We start from the raw sequence: 23047 nt of genomic DNA on the forward strand, positions 1-23047 counted from the left end.
CTCTCTCTCTCTCTCTTACCCCTTGCCTCCCTCCCTCCTTCTCTTTATCTCCCCCACTTCCTGGCCACTGTGAGATGAGCAGCTTTCCTCAGTGGCAAACTCTTTAACCACTCTTTTCTGCATTTGAGCCCACCATTCATGCATGGAAATTTCTAAAGCTGGGATCCAAAATAAAGTTCTCCTCCCTTAAACTGTGGGGTCAGGTATTTTGTCCCCGTAACACAGATGCAATTACATAGCTGGTTTCTTTGGTTTATAGTATGTTTTCAAAGTTCATTCATGTTGTAGTACATATCAGTTGCCCATTCTTCTTCACTGCCAAATAATATTTTACATGCAGTATTCTCCATCTTGCTTCTGTGTTCATCAGTTGGTGCACTTCGGGGTTGTTTCCACTTTTTGGTTACTACGAGCACTCATGTACTAGTTTTTATGCAAATATACACGACACAGGCTTTCACTTCTTTCCATTATGTACTAAGAAGAATGCTGGGTGCACAGCAATCCTGTGACTAACACTTCGATGACCAGTGAGTCATTTTACACAGTAGCTGAACCACTTTGTAATCTTACCAGAAACACATCGTCAACTATGGACTTACTTTTGATCATTTTGATTACTGCCATCATAGTAGATGTTAAGTTGTATGTCACTGTGGTTATTTTTTACCCCAAAGTAATCATTGTTGACATTTTTAATGACAGATTAAATGGGGTATCATGTTTTGTTTTAATACAAGCATATATTTTACAAAATTTGTATTAGGGTAAACATACGAGTTTCCCCAAGCATTTATAATATCTTCTGGGAAATCCATTCCTAATCTTCTATTCTTTACTTTTTGAAATGCATAGTGCATTGTCATTATACACCTTCACCCTACTGCACAGCGCATAAAACTCCTTTCTCCGATCTAACTACAGCATTACATAAATCCTCACATCTCCTACTCAGTCAGACTCTGGCTGGCATTACTGCATGCTCAGTCTTCCGAGAACAAATCTTCCATGTTTCGCATGAGTGAGGTCATGTGCTTCTCATCTTCTTCCTGTGCTTGGCCTGTTGCCCTTAGCATGCTGGCCATGCATTCCATCCAGGTGACCAGGCCCCGTCATTACTAAGGCTGCGTAGTCTTGCTATGTATCTGTGCTTCGTCAGCTTTATCCATTGTAAGCTGATGAACTCTCAGGCAACTTTTCCCTTTTGGTGCTAGGAGTAGGGCTGTCTTAGACATGACCATTCAAGCATCTCTTCCACATAATGGTCTCATGTCCTCCAGGTAAATACCGGTGCTGTGACTGCTGGATCATGTGATAGTCCTATTTTCAGTTTTTGCAGGGAATCTCATACTGTTTACCATAACAACTGTATCAGTTTACATTTCCACTAATAGCTTATAAGAGATTCCATTTTCCATATCTTTTGACAGTTTGTTATCTTTTATCTTTTTGTTAATAGCAGTTCTAACTGGAATGAGATGACATACCATTGTGATTTTGATTTTCATTTCCCTGATTAGTAGTAGCAAGCATTTTTCACTTGTTGTTGAACAAATGAACATCTTGTTGAACATCTGTATTCTTATTTTGAAATATATCTATTCAGATCATTTGCCCTTTTCAAATTGAATTATTTGTTTCTGTTTTATTTTATTTTTTGCTGACCTTATTTGACAAGTATATTAACTCTTTTCAGCTGAATAGTTTGAATATCCTTTTTCCCATTCTGTCTTTTACTCTGTTGCTTTGTTGGCTGTGCAGAAGCTTCTTATTTTGATATAATTCCATTTATCTTTTTTTCTTTTTCAGACAAGGTCTCCATATGCAATAGTTCAGGGTGGCCTTGAGCTGACTTTGTAGCCCAGGCTGGTCTCAACTCACAATAATCCTCCTGACTTAGCCTTTCAATTGCTGGGAATATAGGCCACCATGTGTGGCCATTTATTTAGTTTTGATTTTGTTTCTATGCTTGGGGAAAATTTATCCAAAAAAAAGTTTTTCAAAGAAACCTTTCCTATTCTAATGTGTTGAAGCGTTTGCCTACATTTCCTTCTAGTACATTCCTGCCTGGTTTAGAGGACTTAAGTTTAAGTCCTTGATCTATTTAGAGTTGATTTTTATATGTGGGGGAGAGGTAGGGATCCAGTTTCATTTTTCTCTGTATAGCATTCCAGTTCTTAAGGTACCAGTTACTGAGGAGAGTGATATGACAATAATCATCTGAACACATGCAGAAAAAAATCATAAAGCTCAAAATTTGCTCATCAAAACATACTGATGAAATTCGAGATACATAATTCCTCCATACAAGAAAGGCTACAAGCATCAGGCCCATAGCGCACACAATATAGAGAAACTGAAAGTCTTTCAGGTCTGAAATAAAACAAGTTTTCCAGCTTTACCACTGCTATTCAACATAATGCTAGAATTCTTAGCCAGAAATTGTAGGCAAGACTAAGAAATCCAGGCATACAAATAGGAAGAGAGGAATCCAAATTATCTCTTTTTGTGAATAGCATGATCTCACTTGCAAACAATCTTATAGAGTGAGCCAAAAAGTTATTGTAACTGATAAATTTCACAAAGCTTCCATTTCCTAATTTTTTAGGAGCTACATCAATAGCTACCAAAGGCCTACTATATTCTGAGTACATTATCTCACTTTATGCATGAACAGCTACATGAGATAAAATTCTACTTGCTTTGGCCAAAAGAAAATGACACCCAAGTAAATAGCAAATTAGACCAAAAATAAACAGCATGTATCATTAGATTGGAGGGTAAACATGATTCCAGTACAAGTCACTGCCACCAAAGCCTTGGTGAGTTTCCATAATCCACAGTAACAATAAATTAAATGCCTCATCTTTGAGAAACATCTATTTTTCAAATTTTAGATTTTTGTCTGTCTGGCTTTATCACTTATGTGTTTTCCCTGTGCTTTTCTGCTTATATAATATAATTTCATAGATTTACAAAATTTTAGAGGTGGAAATTTACCCTCTGATAAATTCTACTAGGAATAACAAGAAATGTTATTACAAAGTACAAATTACATGACAAACTGCTTATCAGGTGGGGGTAAACTTTCTACTTCATGATATCGTAAGTCATTTCTGAAATAACCAGGAAGGCATCTGTAAAAGACTATGGAAAATGTGTTTCTAGTGTTTTGAAGACGATAATTAGAAACAATGATTTCATGTTATGAATGTATATTTGAAATTGGTCACAACTCAAATGTAAGAGTTTCTTATATTTCAAAACATTAAGTTGGGTCTGATGATGCAATGTAATCTCAGCCCTTGGGAGACTGAGAGAGGAGGATCAGAGTTCAAGGCTAAGCCCAACCTAGACTACACAGTAAGCTCAAGGCCAGCCTGGACTACACAGAGACCCTGTGCCAAATAAATATATAACCTGCAGCCTCGGTTCAAAACTCTCTGAAGTGTGGTCTCAACCTGACTTACCCAACACACCAGCTTCTCTGTTCTGTCACAGTTTTTTTTTTTTTTTTTTTTTTTTACGGAACCAGGGATTGAACTCAGCCCCTTGTGCTTGCCAGGGAAGCGCTTATTCCACTGAGCCTTCTCCCTGGCCCCCTATCTGTCACATTTTGTACAAGTCCTTCACCTTTTCCTGAAACTGGAAGACCTTCCTCCACATTTCTGTCTTATGAAGTAATCAGTTGTGATTTAGATCCAGAGTGTTCCCAAAGCCTTCCTGCATTCAGTACTGGGGGCTGTGGAAGGCGACTGGGTCAGGCAGTGCTTCACTCATGGATATACCTCTGCTGATGAGGGCAGTAGTGGGCGTACGACCAGCCTGCAGGCCCACCGAGAGCAGGCAGGCGCTGCGGTGCGGCTGGAAGGCCAAGTCTCCCTCGGTGGCTCCTTCCACCCCCTCCGCTTCCTCCTGACCACGATCCAACTGATCAGCTTTGCCCTTCCAGAGCCTTCTGTGGCCTGTGCCCCTTAGAGCAGCCGGTTATGCGCTTCATCCTCTGAACACGGTGAGCCAAAATAAACCTCTCACCATTTAATTTGTGGATATCGAGTATTTTCCCCAGTAACAAGAAAATGATTAAAACACATACTCATAACTTCCACTACAAAGTCTGTGATTGGTTGAAGGTCTATAGTTTGCTACTTCAAAATTTCATCAACAAGTTTCTAGTGACTTGATCATACAATTTTTATCTATTCTTTTCACAAACTTCACGGGATGGCAAAGGAGAAAGAAAGACACAAAGACAATAAAAGTCATTGGTAAATGAGATTTTTAATGTATTTGGGGAAAGGCAATAATGAAAGACAATTTATCAAGGGAGAAAAAGTTAAATGTAAGAAATGAACTGGACTGGGGAGATAACTCAGTGGTCTAAGTGCACGGTTAGCAAGTGCAAGAACCAGGTTCAACCCCTGGTATCGCATGCCGAGCCAGTCCCAGAACCATAGGCCCTGTGTGCCAGTCACTGAAACCTGGCATGGAGGCACACGCCTGTAATCCCAGCACTGGGGAGATTGAGACAGGAGGATCACTATGAGTCCAAGCTGTGTAGTGAGACCCTGTACCAAAGAAAAGAAAGAAAGAGAGAGAGAGAGAGAGAGAGAGAGAGAGAGAGAGAGAGAGAGAGAAAGCTTGGGATTAAAAGGCTGCTGTCACTGGGAAGAGGATGCTCACACTCACCTCTCCTACCTTTGAACTGGACACAGATCAGAAGGCAACTTTTATGGAAGAAGTTTTATCAGAGTAGACCAGCAGTCAGAGACTCCACATACGGTCAAGGGCAAAGGGGAGCTAAGGCAAAGAAAATGAGCCCGTGGGAACATCTACACCCTGAGTCTGCAATTACACCCCCTCAGCTCTGCCCTCTCATGTGAACAACCTGGGACCCAGACATCTGCCATACACATAGGAATCAAAGATCACCTTCCTGGGAAAACTGCACTTCCCCAGAGAAAAATACCTTTATTCTCAGATTCGAGGGTTCCTAGCAAATCACTAGTTCCCTAAATCCTAAAGATTTCAAAATGAAGTACACTAACAAGACCTAGAAACTGATCCTTAAATCAAACTGCTAATGCTTTGGCCAAAAGAAAGTGTCACCTAAGACATTCTAAACATGCGTGAAAAGAATCCAGCACAAAGAGAAGCCAAAGTAAACCAAGAAAGGAAAAAATAGAACTGAAAGCAACTGATGTATACTAGAAATAAGCGAGAAAAGTCATCAAAAGTTCTAATCAACACCATCAGAAAGATACATGAAGATTAAAGCTATGATCTTAAAATAGGGATGGGATGCATAGAAAAGGAAAAGCAAGAAAACAGACAGCAGATAAAATTCTGAACTTACACTTTACCTAGTTCATGCACACAGGTATAACTTTTCAAAAATATTCTCAGCCCCACCAGTGGGAGGCGACTTGCCACTGGAGTCATTTGACCAGTGAAATAAATGCATTGGAATGTGACATCTCACTGAAACTTTAAGAGAATGATGCAGCTGACAACTTTTCACCCTCTGACACAAGACTGGAAATATGACAGTGGTCCCAGTGTTCTGAACCCTCAAGGGACGATGGTGTGGACACATTGCAGCTGAGCAGCAGGGAGAAACCACTGTGACTAAGAATTCAGCTCTGGGATGGGCAAAAGGGACTGGAGGTTGGGTGAGAGCTTTGAGGCTAGCTGGACCACAGGGGACTGTGCATCGTGACCTCTTTTTGTGTGCTTCAATGTGGCTAGAAAAAACATTTAAAGCCTATTACCACAAAATGTCAAATGAGGTGATGAGTGTGTTAGTTACCTTGCTTTAATCACTCTTTATTGCATACAAATACCTGTATATCACATGACACTGTAATGGAATACAATTATGATCTACCACAAAACATGAATAAAAATAAAAGTTTACTACTTTAAAATTTCATGCTTTGGACCATGCTGCCTGCTGCAGATAACTTAGTCTATCCTGACAATTACAATGCAATTAATCAATCTGACATGAACTTTGGATTTATTCTAATAGTCAGAGCCCAACAGTGCAAAGGGCCTGAGTTCAATCCCAAGTGCCATGTGGGTTTATGTATAATGCCTGCACTAGTATGTACATAGAAAACTTATCAAAGGGAACCGAGAGTGATGGTTTCACATTATATGACTCAATTAAAACCAGTTGCATAATCCTAACGATATGCACTCAATTGATATTGAACCAAAAACTATGAAATACAGTCACGCACAGAATAATGACATTCTCATCTCACCAACAACAGACACACACACAGCAGTGAGTTCGTAAGATTACAATGGAGGCAGAAATGGTCCTATCCCTTAGTGTGTTGTCACCATCATAATGTAGCACAAGGCTTCCCCTGTAGGTATGTGCGATGCTCTCTGTTGGCCATATTAAGTAGAGCACACAGGCACGTACAGCACATCACACTTGACAAGGACAGTGACTGTGCCACTGATGATGTACTCACTGCACTGCACACTGATTATTCTCTAGAGTGTATTGGCATGTAGGAAAATGTTTATTTTAATGAATAGAGGGATTTGTTCTAATGGTGTTTGTAAATAGGATATCATGTCCACATCTTGTACAGCAATTAACCACTAGGAAGAATGTATGCAGTGTGTTAATTATTGAAACTGTCCTACCAATTTGATTTGAAACTGTCTCATTGCTATTTGTTTCTCAATAAAATTATGAAAAAAAAGAAAAATGTTTATTTTTAAAGTACACTTACTTTTTTAGATGAGTAATAATCAATTATGTAAAAGCAACACATTCCTCAGTAGATGGGCATTGGGATTGCTTCCAAGATTCAACTACGACACATTGTGCTGCTATGGGCTGGGAAGATAGCTCAGTGGTTTAAGCGCCTACCTAGCAAGTGCAAGAGCCTGTGTTCAATCCCTGGTACCACATGCTGTGCCAACCCTGGAGCCCCAGGTGCACTATGTTGGTCACCAAAAGCAGGCATGGGGGTGCCCATCTGTAATGCCAGTGCTAGGGAGGCTAAGGCAAGAAGATCACTACTATAAGTGTGATCTGCATAGCGAGATCCTATACTAAATAAATAAATAAATGATTTTTTAAAAAATTTAAATGTGCTGTTATAAACATGGGTGTACATATATCACTATGGTATGATGTTTTTAATTCTTCTGGAAAAATACCCAGAAGGGCAACAGCTGGGTTGAATGGGACTTCCAAACCAAGTGTTTTTAGAAATCTCCACACTGATTTCCACAGAGGTTGTATCATTCTGTACCCCCACCAACAGTGCAGAGGAGGATTTTATCAGTAAATGGATGCAACTAGAAACTATGCTCATAAGTGAAGTAAATCAAACTGGCATGTGCAAACATCATATTGTCTCTCTAGTGTAAGAATCTGAAAGAGTAAATAAAATCTGAAATATACAATAGATACCATGGAAGGGAAAGAAACTGTTCAAAGGGAATGAACAACAGGATGAGGGAAAGGATAAAGGAGAAAAAGAAGGAAAAAATATATATACATATAGATAAGGCAGCTTGGATAATTGTACTGCTCATTTCTCCTGGTGTATCAAAAGGAGCAATTAATGCTTAAATTTTCTCTCCTTTTTAATTTTTTATAATTTTTGATCAATTTTGCATGCTTATATCTGGTAATCTGAAAAACTACTTTGAAGACAACAATATGCGATATAACAAGCATTGTTGAATTCCTATCATTTTTTAGTGAAATTCTATATCATTTTTTTTTTTTATTTTTTATTTTCTTTAAAAAATAAATAGAGTCAGGGATATAGCTCAGTGGATAAGCTCCTGCCTAGCAAGCACAAGGTCCCAAGTTCAATCCTCAGTACTGCAAAATAAATAAATAAGTAAATAAATAAATAAACAAACTGCTTATTTACACTCATGGCAGCCTCACATTCCTCCAATTTGCATGATCTCTTGATTGCACCGTGCTCTTGGTGCATGATTGAATCTTATCCCTTTGTCCATCGTGACCCCACCAGCAATGGTCCACAGTGTGCTATGCTGCCACTGCAGTCTGTGAAGCGCCTTCTGTGGCGCCTTCCCAAGGCCGGAGCGCCTCACAAATGCACTGCTCAGAATGTGTCTCCATCTTGCAGCAGTGCACGTCTATAGTGTGTCAAAGAACAGGAGGGACTGTGTGCAGATGTCTATGTGTGTGTTTGCATGTGGACATATAGAAGTGGTAGGAAAAGTCACACGTTTTCTAAAAACAACTCAGTGAAGATATAATGAAACATTACAAAAGAGCAAGCTGTAATATTTTAAAATGTGGACACAAATAGTAAAGAAACAATTAAAAAGTTAAAATACTTGCTTCTGAGCCTTAAAAATTACACAATATAGAGGGTTGGCCAGATAGTTCAGTGGGTTAAAGCACCTGTTTAGGTAGACGTAGGCATCAAAGATTTGATCCCCGGGATGTGCTGAGATGGTGACTGAAACAGGGTGTGGTGCTGTGCGCCTGTAATCCCAGAGCTTGGGAGGCTGGAAAACAGGAAGGATCACTACAAGTACAATCTGTGTAGTGAGACCCTGTAGACCCTATACTAAACATGTTTTTTTAAAAAAAAGAATTACGCCATATAAAATTTTGTTCATGGGTATGATACTTTTTATTATAGCATTATATGAATTTATGTGTATATTATCTTGATAAAAGTAAAAATTAAATGAAAGTGAGATTTAATTTTATTATTTGCAAATATTGAATTAAATGTCAGAATAGACAAAGTAATTTTCAAATGATTATATATGGAGAAGAATTGGAAATTGGAAAGGAATTAGGCAAGTAATTGCTATTTTCCATTTTAAGCTTCTTGATTTTATCTGATCTTTTAACTTTATGATAATTTGGTGAACTAAAAATTAAAACTTTCTAGGAGAAACTATTTGATCTCAAACAAATGAAATCTGTAAGCAGAATTTCCTTTGGTATAAGAAGTCAAATCACTGGAAAGCAAACTTATGAGAAAGAAAAGGATGCAATGCTCGTGATGTCCTGACAAAATTGACCTGCATCCATCAGCTCTGCGCTGCTGTGATCAAATGCTTGAGGAGAGCAGCTTCCAGGGCAAGCGTGCACTTGGCTTACGGCTCCAGCAGCATCAAGAGCAAGCTCTGCGCTGCTGTGATCAAATGCTTGAGGAGAACAGCTTCCAGGGCAAGCGTGCACTTGGCTCACGGCTGTAGCAGCATTAAGAATAAGTGTGCACTTGGGCTATGGTTCCAGAATTCCAGGCTGTTGCTGGTGGATTCCACTGCTATGGGCCTGCTGGGAAACAGGAATCTCAGCAGAAGGGTGTGGCCTGGGAAAGCAGCCCCCAGGGTGAGCAGGAAGCAGAAAGGAGGGATGGTGACTGGGTGAAGGGGCCCAGGACCTCAAGATGTCACCCACAGATTTACACTTCCATGACCCATGTCCTTCCTCTGCCTCCTAGCTTTCATTGCCTCTCAATGATGTCATCAAATTAGAATCTTATTAATGAGTTAATTCACGATAAAGTTTGAATGCTTGTGATTCAAACACTTTGTGAAAGCTCCATATATGATTACATGAGGTTTCTAAAACTGTGCCTCCTTATGTTCTTTAATCTACAATGAGAATTTATAAGGAGCCCATATTGGGTGTTTTAAGAATCTCATTCATGGGCCAGCAAGATAGCTCAGCGACCTAAAGCACCTGCTTAGGTAAGCTTAGGCCAGTGGGCAGGGACTGCAGTTCAATCCCTGGCACACATGCTGTGCCAACCCCGCCCCCAGGACAGGCTGAGCAGGCAAAAGAATTTTATTCACGATAAGCAACAAATTATGTTCACTATGAAATGCAGCATTAGACCTGGTAAGACTTCAGAATACATTCATCAAAAGGTTCTCAATAATCATGGAATATTCTGTATTTAATCTTGAGTTAACCATTGTTTTATTAACTATAAATTCCAGTTAAATGCAACAAATATTAATTAAAAATCTATTGTATGCATGTGATATTGTCCTAGGTTTTGCAGAGCATAAAAAGTTAATATCTCAATCGTTATCATTTGAGAGTTTATAATCTTCTAAGGAGCATCAGATAGGCATAGCAATAACTTAAAACACAGAAAAGTTTAGAGGGACATAAAAGAGCATAAGGAAAGAGGAGAGACAATTACTTAACATTCACAGGATCATGGTGAAGATGGCCTTTGAAAATATCAAGATTTGAGCAGGAAGCTAGAAAAAGAATGATCTCATAAAGCTTGAGAAAAGGAAAGTGCAGGAAATCACTCGTGCTGGCTGGATTACAATGTGAACGAGGGGGAGTAACAAAAGCTAAATGGAGAAGCTAGTGTGGGAACAGATAGATCACCGTGTTCCTTGAGAGCTAAGTTAGCCCCTCATAAGTGATATGAAAGAAATGTTGAAATCGTTAGAGGTTTTGATCAACAAGGAAGCTGTGCAGATTTGTTATCAAGCAAGATGAAGCTGAAGGTGTATATTGGAAAAATCAAAGAGATACAAGAGCTGTCCCTTAAAGGTCTGATTGAAAAATTCAATTATTGTGTCACAAATACATTACAGTACAAAACACATCATTTCTGTTATGTGAGAAACCTCACGTATAAATAATTTTAAAAGCAAAAGAAAATGATTATGCACAGGAGACAGACTTTGCAGAGATGAGAAAGGAATCTAAGAAAAGGGGGACAGGAGGGAAGGAAGCAGGAGTAAAACAGATAAGGACACGCTGCGAGCATGTACATACCCCGCAATGCATGTATCACAAATATACACCGATATTTTTCCTGTATTTAGGACAGGGTCTATAGGGTCTCACTACGTAGATTGGACTCATAGTAATTCTCCTTTTTTCAGCCTCCCAAATGCTGGGATTACATACCATCACGCCCAGTCTCAATGGCCATCTCAGCGCACCCTGGGGATTGAGCCCAGGCCACTGCACTCTGCCTAAGTACGCACTTTAGTCCGCTGAGCTACCAGGCCAGCCCTAATTTAAGTGACAGTTATTATTTATATCTAGATGTCCCCCAAGCCTTGATCAAGTATGTACAGGCAGGGCTTCAGGAAGAGGACTGGACCATTGGGCTCTACTGTTAACTTAGGAGATGGGTCCTTGCCAGGCAATGTTGATCTCTGGGAACAAGACCTGGGAGGGTGCATCTCCCTCCTACACCCTCCTTCCTTTCTCTGCATCATGGATTCCATGAACAAGCAGCTTTCTTCTGCTAGACCTTCCACCATGCCATCCACCTTGGAGCCAGCGAACAAGGGACAAAACAACGAGCCAAAATAAAACTCTCCCCATTTAAGATGCAAGTATCAGGTTTCCTGTCCCAGCAATGATGAAACTAACCACATCAGATCCCTTGCCATTGCTGAGATGTCCCCTGAAAGCCTCATGTGTCCAAGATCGGGCATGGGGAAAGTGCAGAGGTGCTGAAATCATTTGTGGGTTCACTGGTAAGTAAGTTCAAGGACTGTGTGGGTTGCTGGGCGTGGCATTTGGCTAGAGCAGGGTCACTGTGAGCAGGACCTAGAAGGGCACGTTTCCCTCCCTGGGTCCTCATTTCTCTCTCTGCCTTCCAGCCACCACAGCTGAGCAGGCTTCCCTCCTTGTGTCCCTGTGCTGGAGCCAGCCACCTGCAGACTGAAAACATTAACCAAAAAAAACCCTTCCCCTTTAAGATACAGGTGCCAAGTATTTTGTCTCAGAGACAAGAACAGAACTGAGGCACATTGTGGCAACAGAGAAGTGAGGTCGCTGGTGTGACGTCTGTGTGGCTCAGAAGCCTCTGGAACTGGCTCATGGGAGTAGTTTGCAAAGGCTTGGAGATCCCGGCTAGAAATGCCCTGAAATTCTGTAAAACTGAGCTCACTGGGAGATTCTGGTCAGAGCTAAGAAGATGAGAATGGTACCTAAGTTCAGACTGAGGAAGTTTCACTTGTGAACAAAGACTTCATTGGACCCAAAACCACGTATGTTATGCTCTTGCAGAAAATTGGCTTCATTTTGATTTTGCCCTGAGAATTGATAGAAAACTGAGAGTGAGGGAGGTGGATTAATTAATCTGGCAGAGGAAATTTCAAGGCCGCCTAAGGTGAAGCTGTGCCATAAGCAGCTCTTAGCCATAACTACTGCAAGAAATGGGACAAAAAAGCAGAGCTGAATAATTTAAAATTTTTTGCAGGTGGCCAGAAAAGAAATGTCTATAACACATCTGTCAAGTCTTGGCAGAAGAAAGCTCAGTGGCTGAGAACATTAGCAAAACAAAAAGCCAAGTACTTTGCACCAGAACAATAAGTAAGAAGCCCTTAGGCCATTCCAGGAATCACCAAGATTCCATTCTTTCCAGGCTAAGAGGTACAAAAGCGAAGGACTGAAGGACTGTTTGCAAGAAGAGAACCTCAAGGAACCCTGCTCCAGAATGACCACCTGGGGACTTCATTGTCTGGGATGTGATTCACAGCAGTCAACATCCAGGAACTTGGAGGCCTCTGAAGCCATGGTGCGAGGTGGCCAGTCTACTGTAGCTCAAGCTGGCAGTGGGCTCTGGTATAATCCACATGATACTAGTTTTACAGGCATGCAAAAGTTGTGGAGTCAGAGAGCCTTTCACCTATTTTTCACAAGAAATCTCGAGAAGCCAAAGAAAGCTCCACTGAAAGAACAGTGTGTAAAACAGTAAGAGTGAGGCCTCAAGGACCCCAATAGGATAATGGAGACCTCAAGAACTGAGAGAAGCCAGATACACATACTGTCCCCACGGAAAGCTGCTGACAGGGACCAAAGTTGCAAATGGCAATGCCTGTGGGTGGGTCACCTAAGCCATTTAGTATTTGTACCTCTACCCTAGATACTGGACAGGGCTGTAAGATTTAATGTTTGCCCTACTGGTATTCCATTTTGTGTCAGTCCCATTTCTTTCTCTCTGCCTTCCTTTTAGAATGGGAATGGGAATCAGTTCCATTATATGTAGAAAGAGTTTTATTTTATTTTCTTATTATCACAGGGCTCATATCTCAGAGGAGATTTTGGGCTGGAACTTTTCAGCAATGAGGAAATTGTTACAATTCTAACTTTTTTGGAGATTGATTAAATGCATTTTGCAAAGAGATGCACAAGGGTCTTTTAGGGATTGAAAGAATGTTATGGTGGAGATCTGGGATCCCTCATCACTTCATATATTCAGAAGTGATGCCTTCAGAAGGTGGCTGGACTGTGATTTATAATTTGTCAGGGGATTCCTCCACAGGTGAGCTTGTTAGCTGTGTGTGCTGCTGGGAGGCAAGGCCTAGTTAGAAGTAGCTTATCGAGAGCATGACCTGGGAGGGGATCTCTCTCTTCCCAGCTTCCACTTCTCTCTCTACTTCCTGACAGCCAGGTGTGAGCTGTTTGTCTGCACTTTCCTTCCCAGTTGTCTTGACTTTGGAGAAGGGCTGGAAGTTGTCGGGTGCTGTATGTCATGAATAGAGTAGATGAGAATGGGTGATGATGTTTCATGGGTGTCCCTTCCCTGGGGCGACTCTCAGCACCCGCTGTCAGCATGCTTTTCAACACACCTCATAAAGGTGCAGAAGAGGACTCCAGAACTGCCTCAGGAAGTAGCAGCAATGATGAGATAAGTGTGTCTGAAGCAAGGAGAAGCATTTTTAGGAAGATTAATGGCAATGTGTCTCTTACTGTAATCAATATTTGTAATTTATACATTCACTGTATATTTTAAACATATCTCATATTTAGTACTAGTAGATAATAAGGAAAAATCACATTCTTTGAATAAAAATCCAGGTATTCATTTATAAGAATGTTATGATTGAGCAGTATGCATATTTCCAATTTACATCAATATTTTGTGAACAAAATGGTGTTTTAGAAAAGGCACAACCAAGCAATGATGTTGATCTCTACAAGCTCTGTATTTACATTATTGATCAAGATGGTTCATGTTCATCTAATGAAGGCATAGATGTCTTCAAGTAGTTAAAAAAAAAACTAGTGTAGATTTGAAAACTCCTCTGACTTCTTTCCCAACATGTGCTCCTCAAAAAAATGTGAATGATTGTCTCTGCAATGCGAATGCATCTGATTAGTAGACATGTGGCAGGGACAGCAAGGGAGCAGGGCAGACTGGGGTCCTAATAGTCACAAATAAGCACATTACTGCTACCAACCTGCTCTTCCTGTATCAATAAATGAGTGGATTTCAAGTGCTCTAAATGTAAATACTAAGAGCAGCCCTCCCGAAAGCATGAATGAACCTGGCAGTGCTGGGGTTCTGCTTCACTGTATCTCACAAGCATTTGCTGGACAGCAAATCCAAAGGGGGAAAATGTCTTCAGCCCTTGCGGTCTGCATGGAATGCTAATGCACTTGTCTATGATGGATTTAGTACAGCACGAGGATAGATGACTTTCAGCAGCTGCACTCTAGACCTATAAATTGCTCTCGGTACGACAAAATCCATACAGAGGAAGAACAGCTGGATAATTCACACCACCAGTGTTTGTCAAGAAAAAGCTGAAAATACAGAACTTGATCCTCTTTTTTTCACTCCCATAAAATTTGAAATTATCCTTCTAGAATCTGTGTGGATAGGAACATCTATTCACATCTTGACGTGTTGTTCCTTTGATATACACAAGCCTTAGCTTTCCTCACTTTAAGGAACAATTTTTTAAAGGACAAAAACAGCAAACGAAGCAGACTCTTCCTCATAACTGAACGCAAGCAGAAAGAGTCCGTTAATGCCTATTTTGTGTTCCAATTGCTCTGCTCTGGTGAAATCCTACAAAAGGAAGCACATTAACCAGACGACTCACGGAGCACAGTGCTACCAAAAATAGCACTTAAGTTAATACACTAATTGCAGAGTTGCAGAGATGAAGTTCATCATTCTGGTTCTTGGATAAACTTTGGAGAGGGACAATTTAAAGTTTAATATAAGGGCTGTCTTCAGCTTCCTAAAGATCACACAAGCAGTAAAAATGTGCTCTGCACAAGTGAACTCTGGAAATAGAAAGCGTGTTAGTTGATGTGGTGGTGGAAGTGGTTGGGTTGCAGGGCTCATCTTCATCAGTGGACTAACCCACTGGTGAATTCACCAGCCGAAGGAGCTGCTTTTGGCCAGGCAAAAGCAGGGTGGGGGATGTAGTATCTGGGGCCATGCCTGTGAGCGCTATGGCTTGTCCTCAGCCCTGCCCTTGCAGCTCTTCTACTACTCTCTTGGCTGAGCAGCCCTGCCCCACGATGTCTTCTCTATGGTGAAGGATCTTACCACAGGCCCATTAAACCAGGCTGAAACCACCGCCAAAAGCAAGTCCTTCCTCCTCTGTAATAAATTTGTACTTATTTGCTACAGGCTTGTAGTACATAATGTTTACATTCATTTGAGGATATGGAACAGGCACATGACACATCCTAGTTCTCGTTGCACCTGCTTCCCCACTTCTTTCACAGCCCCCTGCCCCTTTCGGTCCTATTCCCACTGGATTTGGATTTTTCATGCATTTTGTCACAGCCACTGAATGCTAGCACACACCAATGTGTAGAAATGTGATCAGAGGTAAACACAGGGGCCTACTTTCAAACAGATGTCAGGTTAAGGAATCCAAGTTCCCTGAAAACAGTGATAATAAGAAATCCAACCAGTACTCTTATTCAATCTAGTGAACTCTAATTTTTATGTTATATAAGTTCTATGACAGGACTGTGCACAGAACAACAGAAAAACAGGCAGTTCCAGGCACCTGACAACTTCACGTCAGCTGGAAACAAAAGAGTAAGACTACTCTGAATTGATGTCTGAAGCTCTTTCTCCCTCATACTGCACTCCTGTAATCACTTTCTTTAAAGCCAGAGCCCAGAGACCTCACAGGACTGCCTGGCAATTGTCTGGAAGCTGAACTGGACTACCTTAGCACACAGGCAGCCTCACTGGATATGAAATCATTTAGCAAAATGAAAGACAAAACCCATAGGAACAAATAAATGGTAGATGTAGGCATGGACTGGCAACACTTAACATGTCAGAAAGACCTGGAGAGCTCACAAAGGACAGTCTAATTTATATGGAATTAGTATCATGCAGACAAACATAAGGACTTCAGCAGCACAAGTTATACTGCTTACTAGTTCTCTCAAGTTATACTGCTTACTAGTTCACAACATAAACTACCAGCCAGATAGGTCACTGCACAACAGAGCTACCAAAGGAGAAATCATTGCAGTGTGGTAGGCTAGGAGGAAAAAGCTAATGAATATATATATATATTGGCTGCTACATCCAGGAAACATTATACATGTACATGACTCTCTTCTGCACACTTGTGTCAAGGCTTTAGGTTCTTATGCAATCTCTCTCTAAAATTCACCTACTAAACCAGTGTAACTTTGAATGTCCTACCATGTTTAACTGTTCTATAACTATAACTCTAAAGTTAAAAAGCCTGTGGTTCCAAACTCAACCCAAGCTACTTAAATAACAGTATTATGCAACTCTTCTAACGTCCATCAAATGGAACTCTTAAGCAAAATCAATACTTCATTAATCCACAGTTGTAGAAGCCAAGCCATTACAGCAGCAGAGAAAATTTAAAGAATAAGGAAGAAAATTATATTTCTCATAATTTGTAATGTACTGAACAATCTTCATTACTTGTTAAAGTTTCTAGTCTCAAATAATCATGAAAGTTTAAGTTACCTTTCTAGAGACTGCCTGGGGCCCACCGGATCTTCATTTGACCCAGAGCCCAGGCCCAGCATGTGAGTGAGACTGCTCTGGGCCCACTGGATCTTCATTCGACCCAGAGCCCAGGCCTGTCAGGTGAGTGAGACTGCCCGGGGCCCACCAGATCCTCATTCAATGCAGAGCCCAGGCCCAGTGTGGAACCCTTCAGCAGAACTCTCTGCAAAGAGGCTAAAGGCAAGACCCACCCAGCTGATTTAGGAGCAGAACATCTTGCCAGAGTGGAACAGAGGGTTCATCTCCAATGGCTGCAGCAGGAAGAAGTGGAGCACAGCAGCCAGACCCAAGGTACACCCACCTGGATGAGTTTGAACTTGATAAATCCGTACCTGATGTAATAACACTGTCTAAGCTGTACAGCAAAGGTCAGAAGATAGTGCTACATAAAATGACAAAGAGAAGGAGCAAAATGTATTCTCAGGCCCTGAGCCCATCCAGAACAAATGCAGGAGACACTAGCATAGAAGAAACTGGAGATCACAAACCTGAAATCTCTGAAATAATAGAGTCGGAAGTAAAGAAACAACTGCAGAAAGGAATAGAGGAAATCAGATCAAAAATAATTTATGAAGTCAATAAAGAAATGATAACTATAATTAAAGAAGTACTAAGTGCTCCTAAAGAAGATACTGATAAAAAAAGAGCAGAATATAAAAATGACGGAATCCTTGAATAAGCAATACAGGAAAGAAACAGAATGTATGAAGTAGTTTCAAAGTGCTATCCAGGAAATTAAAACCTCAATCCCAAGCTGGCAAAACCATTTGAATGAAAGTGAAATGACTACTAAAAGATGTTTTAGAGAGGGACCAAAATGACAACAACTCCATGAATGAGAATGAAAAGAACCCACCGAATAGGGCAAACAAACACAGGAGAATAAAGATATACAAAAGCAGTCTTTCAGTTATTCTTTTGTATATAGCAGCAAAATATTTCCATCAGCATACTCTACAAATGGACTTCTCCTACACCCTATGGGTTGTGATTCTATCTGGGTCTACAGGGTAGATATCAAGGAAATAGCAGTAGCTCAGTCCCACAAGTGACACCTGGCCACTAGTAAGCGTCATGGACACTGTCCATATCCACGACATACTTGAACTTTATGTGATACCCTATCCCCAAACTGTTAGAAGTGCTGGTCATTTATTTACCATTCCAGTACTTATCTTGTTTTATTCTTAGTAATTCTTTACTATTATGAAAACTTTTTCTTAGTTCAATTGTTTTGAAATATTTAATTTTTAATTATTATTTAATTTTCTGAACATTGCTTAATCTTAATTTTTGCTTTAAGATTTGTACTGTATCTTTGACTTACAATCTACTTAAAAGACATGGTACGATATTTTCTAGTATTAGAAACTTTAAAAAGTATATTTCCATTTTCCATTGACTTTATATTACTTCTTCCTTGTCTTTTACACACACACACACATGAAAAAAAGTGTATAACCTGACATAAGATTGATACTGTTTCATAGAAATCTTTAATGACCTTCTAAATGGTTTCATCTAATATATTTTACATAGTCCTGCATAACTATCATTTTGAGAGCTCTTTATTCTTTATCCAGGACCATAGAGTAACTTCTCTTGCCTCCTGAATTATGTTCTTTGTTATTTCCTATATACTACATCTGGAAGTATTAGAATATTTCGAGTTTGTATGGCTGGAAAATATTTTACTTTTAGTTTTCAAAGATATGTTTGCTAAGCATAAAATTCAAAGAGGACAGATTTTTTTTCTTTCAGTCCTTTAATTAGTCTACTTTCTTACACACTTGGTCTTTTTTTTCCTTTCTAATGTGGAATAAGATGCTATTTAATTTTGTTCTTCCATAGGTAACATTTTTTATGTATATGCTTTAATGATTTTTTTCTTTACAATAAGTTTTGAACAATTTCATTTATGTGTATCATGGTATGATTTTATTCAAATTTCTTGTGCAAAAGGTTCATTTTTCTTGGAAGTGTGGTGTTATAAGTTCAACTAAATTCAGAAATTTTAAATCTTTAAAGATTTATTGCTTACCCCTTTCTACTTTGAGAATTCTAATTATATGAATATAAGTTTCTTGATTTTGACACAGAGTGAACTATTATGACTGATCTGTAAATTCTTCTTCATTTTTATTTTAGACAATTTTTATTGCTATATTCATTTGTTTGTAAATAATTTATTTACAATGTACAATCTATTATTAATCTCATGCTATGTATTCATTTCAAAAAATATTTCTCTAAAATTCACTCTACATTTTATATCTTTCACATTTCAATGTTTGTCTACAATATTTAATATATGTAATTATTGATTTTCAATAAAGTTAATGAAAAAAAGATGCCTTTATAGTTCCTCTGTGTTATTACTTCGTATAAGTATGTGACTATCCTTTACGTGAAAGTGTTTTTTATAAACTTCTATGCCCCATGTCACATCATCACTACTTGAGAAACAACTAACTTCTGGTCACTCATCAAAACCTATCATTTCTACTTATTACTTTTAAACATCTCAGATAAAAAAGACTTCTCTCCCACAGGAAGCCTTTTACAGTTTATTATGTGTAGTGTGACACAGCAGTAAGAAACACAGGGTTTTGATGAGAGACCCTCTCTATCAACTACTATTATTGTCATTGATGAAAGTATGGACAAATGACCTACATAACTAGCTTACTCCTTATACCTAAATGAAAATAACACTTCATAAAAATGTTGCAAGATATGAATAAAAAATTGAAAGTATTTATGATTTGATAGAAAGCAAGCAATGATAATGAATAGGTTTTTAAAGAATGCAACTCAACAATAAAAAGCTAATCTGATTTTTAAATGGACAAAGTGTTTTAACACACAAGGAAAGGTACATAAGTGAAAAAATGTTCAGAAGTATAGTCACTGGGGAAATGCAAATTAAACTGTCTTCAGATCCTGATACACAACTGGAACCTCTCCATATATTTGGCTGCAGAAGAGTAAAAGGGAGTAAATTATTTAGAAAAATGTGATCTTTTATTATAAATTAAAAATATATCTACTCTATGACCAAATAATCCCACTCTTACATATTTACTTAAATCAAAGTACATACTACAGAAAGTTTTGCAAAGCAGTGCAGAAGGCACATTCACTTTTAAAAACCAAAACCTGGAAACAACCCAGATGTGTCAACAAATAGAAAAATGTGTACACAAACCATGGTGTATACAACTACTAGTATACACTATGGTATTATATATATATATATATATATATATATATATATATATCCATATCCATGCCTGGCAAGCACAAGGTCCTGAGTACTATCCCTGGTACCACCAAAAAAAATCACACTGAGTGGAATGAAGTTTCATACAAAAGAGAACACTACATGATCCCATTAATATGAAGCAATAAGAATAGGCAAAACCAATGACTGACTAGAAACATAAAAACTGTGATTGTCCAGAGTCAGGTAGACAGGACTGGCAGGAAGAGATAAAGCCTTTGAATTATGTGATTAAAAACTACATAGATGACATGACCATCAGGATTCAGAATACATACATTTAAGATTTATGCATTATGAAAGTTTTGCCATAAACTTACTACAAAGTAAAAACAACAACAACAACAAAAAAAAAAAAAAACTGGGTTGAATGAGACCTTCAATACTAGCATTTTGAGGAATCTCCACACTGATTTCCACAGTGTTTTACTAGTCTGCACTCCTACCACAGTGGAGAAGGGTTCCTTTTTCCCCCACAGCCTCCCAAGAATTTGATATTGGTTGACTTTTTGATAACAACCATTCTTTCTGGGGTGAGATAGAATCTCAGTATTGTTTAAATTTGCATTTCCTGAATGACCAACGATGTTGAACATTTTTTTCACATATTTTCAATTTGTATTTCTTCCTCTAAGAAGTGTATATTCATCTCAGATCTCTCTTTTCATTAGTCTTTGAATTCTGGGGGCCTTATTTTTAAAAATTCTTCACATGTTCTAGACGGAAGTCTTTGGTCTGAGGAGACAGTCAGCTAAAAATTTTTTCCTAATTCGTGTGTTTGCTTTTTACTCTGTTGGTGATTTATTTTGACACTTAGAAACTTTTCAAAAAGATCAGATACCAACTGTTGATTCTTTGAAGTATTTCCCATGCAGTTTGTTTTTTTGTTCATGACCTCTCCACCTACCCCTATGTCCTTGAGATTTCTGCCTAACTTTTCATCTAGTAGATTTACTGTTTCTGTTTTACTATTTAAATCTTTGATCCATTTTGACTCTAGTTTTGTGCATAGTGATACACATGGGTATAATTTTAGTCTTCAGCATATGGAAAGCCCGTTTTTTCAGTACTATTTATTAAAGAGGCTACCTTTCTTCCAGTGAATACATTGGAACTTTTGTTAAAGATAAGATGGCTGAATGTGTTTGTAGTTGTGTCAGCTTCTTCTAATCTGTTCCACTGATCTTCAGATCTGATTGTTTTGGTTTTGGTTTTTTTGGTTTTTGCCAGCATCATGTTGATTTTTCATTCAGTACCGGGGATGGAACTCAGAACCCTGTGCTTGCCAGGCAGGCACTTATTCTACTGAGCTATCTCCCCAGACCCACCATGCTGACTTTATTACAGTAGCTTTGTAGTATAATTTCAACTCAGGAATTGTGATGCCTCCTGCCTCTCCTTTGTTTGCTTTTGCTTTTTTCTTCTGGTTCCAGATGAATTTTAGAAATGTTTTCTCTAGTTCTGTGAGGTATTTCCCTCTTGGCTATTTTTCCAAAAGAACTGAGAGCATCATACTACAGCAATACATGTTGACTCATACTTATAGCAGCACAATTTTTCATAGCTAAATCTTGGAAACAACCACAAAAATCCATCCACTGAAGAATGGATAAAAAAGATGTGTTACTTTTATATAACGGAGTACTACTCAGCTATAAAAGAGATAAACTTCAAGCTTTTATAGGTCAATAGATGCAACTAGAGACCATACTCATAACCAAAATAAATCAGATCCACACATGCAAACATCATATTGCCTTGATAGTGTAAGAATCCAAAAAAAGTAAGTAAAATCTGAAAAGTACAATAGATACTGTGAAAGGGAAAGAATCTTTTCAATGGAAAGGAACAATTGGGATGAGAAAAAAGACAAAAGAATAAAAGAGGAAAGGGAAAAATATATATGTACATATACAAGATAGCTTGGATAATTGCACTGTTGATTTCTGCTAGTTATTGAAAGGAGCAATTAAAGATTTTTTTCTTCTCCTTTTTAATTTCTTATAACTTATTAAAGCAATTTTTCATGCTTATATCTGATAAACTAAACAACTGATCTGAAGACATTACGCAATATAACAACCATTGTTGAATTCCTAATTAAAAAAAAAGACATATATGACTTGAACATTGAAATCCACAAATAATTGTTGAGGCCAGAGGCCAGACATGGTACCTGAGTGCCCCCTGAAGACTCAAACAAAGGCTCATTACCCAGAAAAAAATGAAATCAACTGTATTAACAGCAGAGAAAAAAAGTAAATTTAAATTTTCAGTAAGGAAAGCAGAGTAACATTAGTAAGCTGAGTGGCCAAAAGAAATTCTCATGGCTTTTTCCTTGACTCAGCTTTATGCTATTCTAAGAGAAAACTATAAAATAAAAGGAGTGCTAGAAGGCCAGACATGGCTGTGTACACCTATCAGATATAGAACACCTATACACTGTGGTCCCAGCTACTCTGGAGGCAGACAGGAGGATCACCTGAGCCAGGAGCTCAAGCCCAGTGTGGGCAACACAGAAAGACTCAATCTCAAAACCAAAATAAAATAAAGGAAGAATACTTACAAATCAAGAACTAAATTAAAGAATGATGTATCAATTAAGAATAAAGAAAGTGCTATTTATTAAATCAAGCCAGAAAGATGTTAAACTTAGGAAAAATCTGTATATTCATTAAAGCTAACTTATTAATTAAATACCTAAGGACTCTCAATGTTAAATAAATTGCTCAAAGTCACTTAGGTAGTTCTACTTAGAGCCAGAAATAAAGCGAAGGGGCAGGACTGTGCTTTTTGTTCAGCTTTTTTTTTTTTTTTATCAGTTCACATTGGCAGTGTGTGATGATCGCATTCTGTCTGGAGGAGTGGGTTTGTGTGCATCACATGCCTTGATGCCTATTTCATCCCTTCCCTCTCCTCCCTCCCTCCACCTCTTGATCCCCTTCCTATTTGAGAAAGGTCTGTGTCCCTATTTTCTATCTCT

At 38.8% G+C, this 23047-nt stretch overlaps 1 protein-coding gene and 1 pseudogene across 1 annotated transcript in view; one reads left to right on the forward strand and one right to left on the reverse strand.

Annotated features, from left to right (window-relative positions):
* The window catches only part of LOC105742286, a 7973-nt pseudogene extending 3995 nt beyond the window's left edge, over nucleotides 1–3978 (forward strand).
* The window catches only part of Ctnna3 (catenin alpha 3), a 1779311-nt gene that overhangs the window by 1364527 nt on the left and 391737 nt on the right, over nucleotides 1–23047 (reverse strand). The window lies entirely within an intron of this gene.

This window comes from Octodon degus, unplaced genomic scaffold (genome assembly GCF_000260255.1).
Source record: "Octodon degus isolate 3935 unplaced genomic scaffold, OctDeg1.0 scaffold00046, whole genome shotgun sequence".
In the NCBI taxonomy this organism is placed as follows: domain Eukaryota; kingdom Metazoa; phylum Chordata; class Mammalia; order Rodentia; family Octodontidae; genus Octodon; species Octodon degus.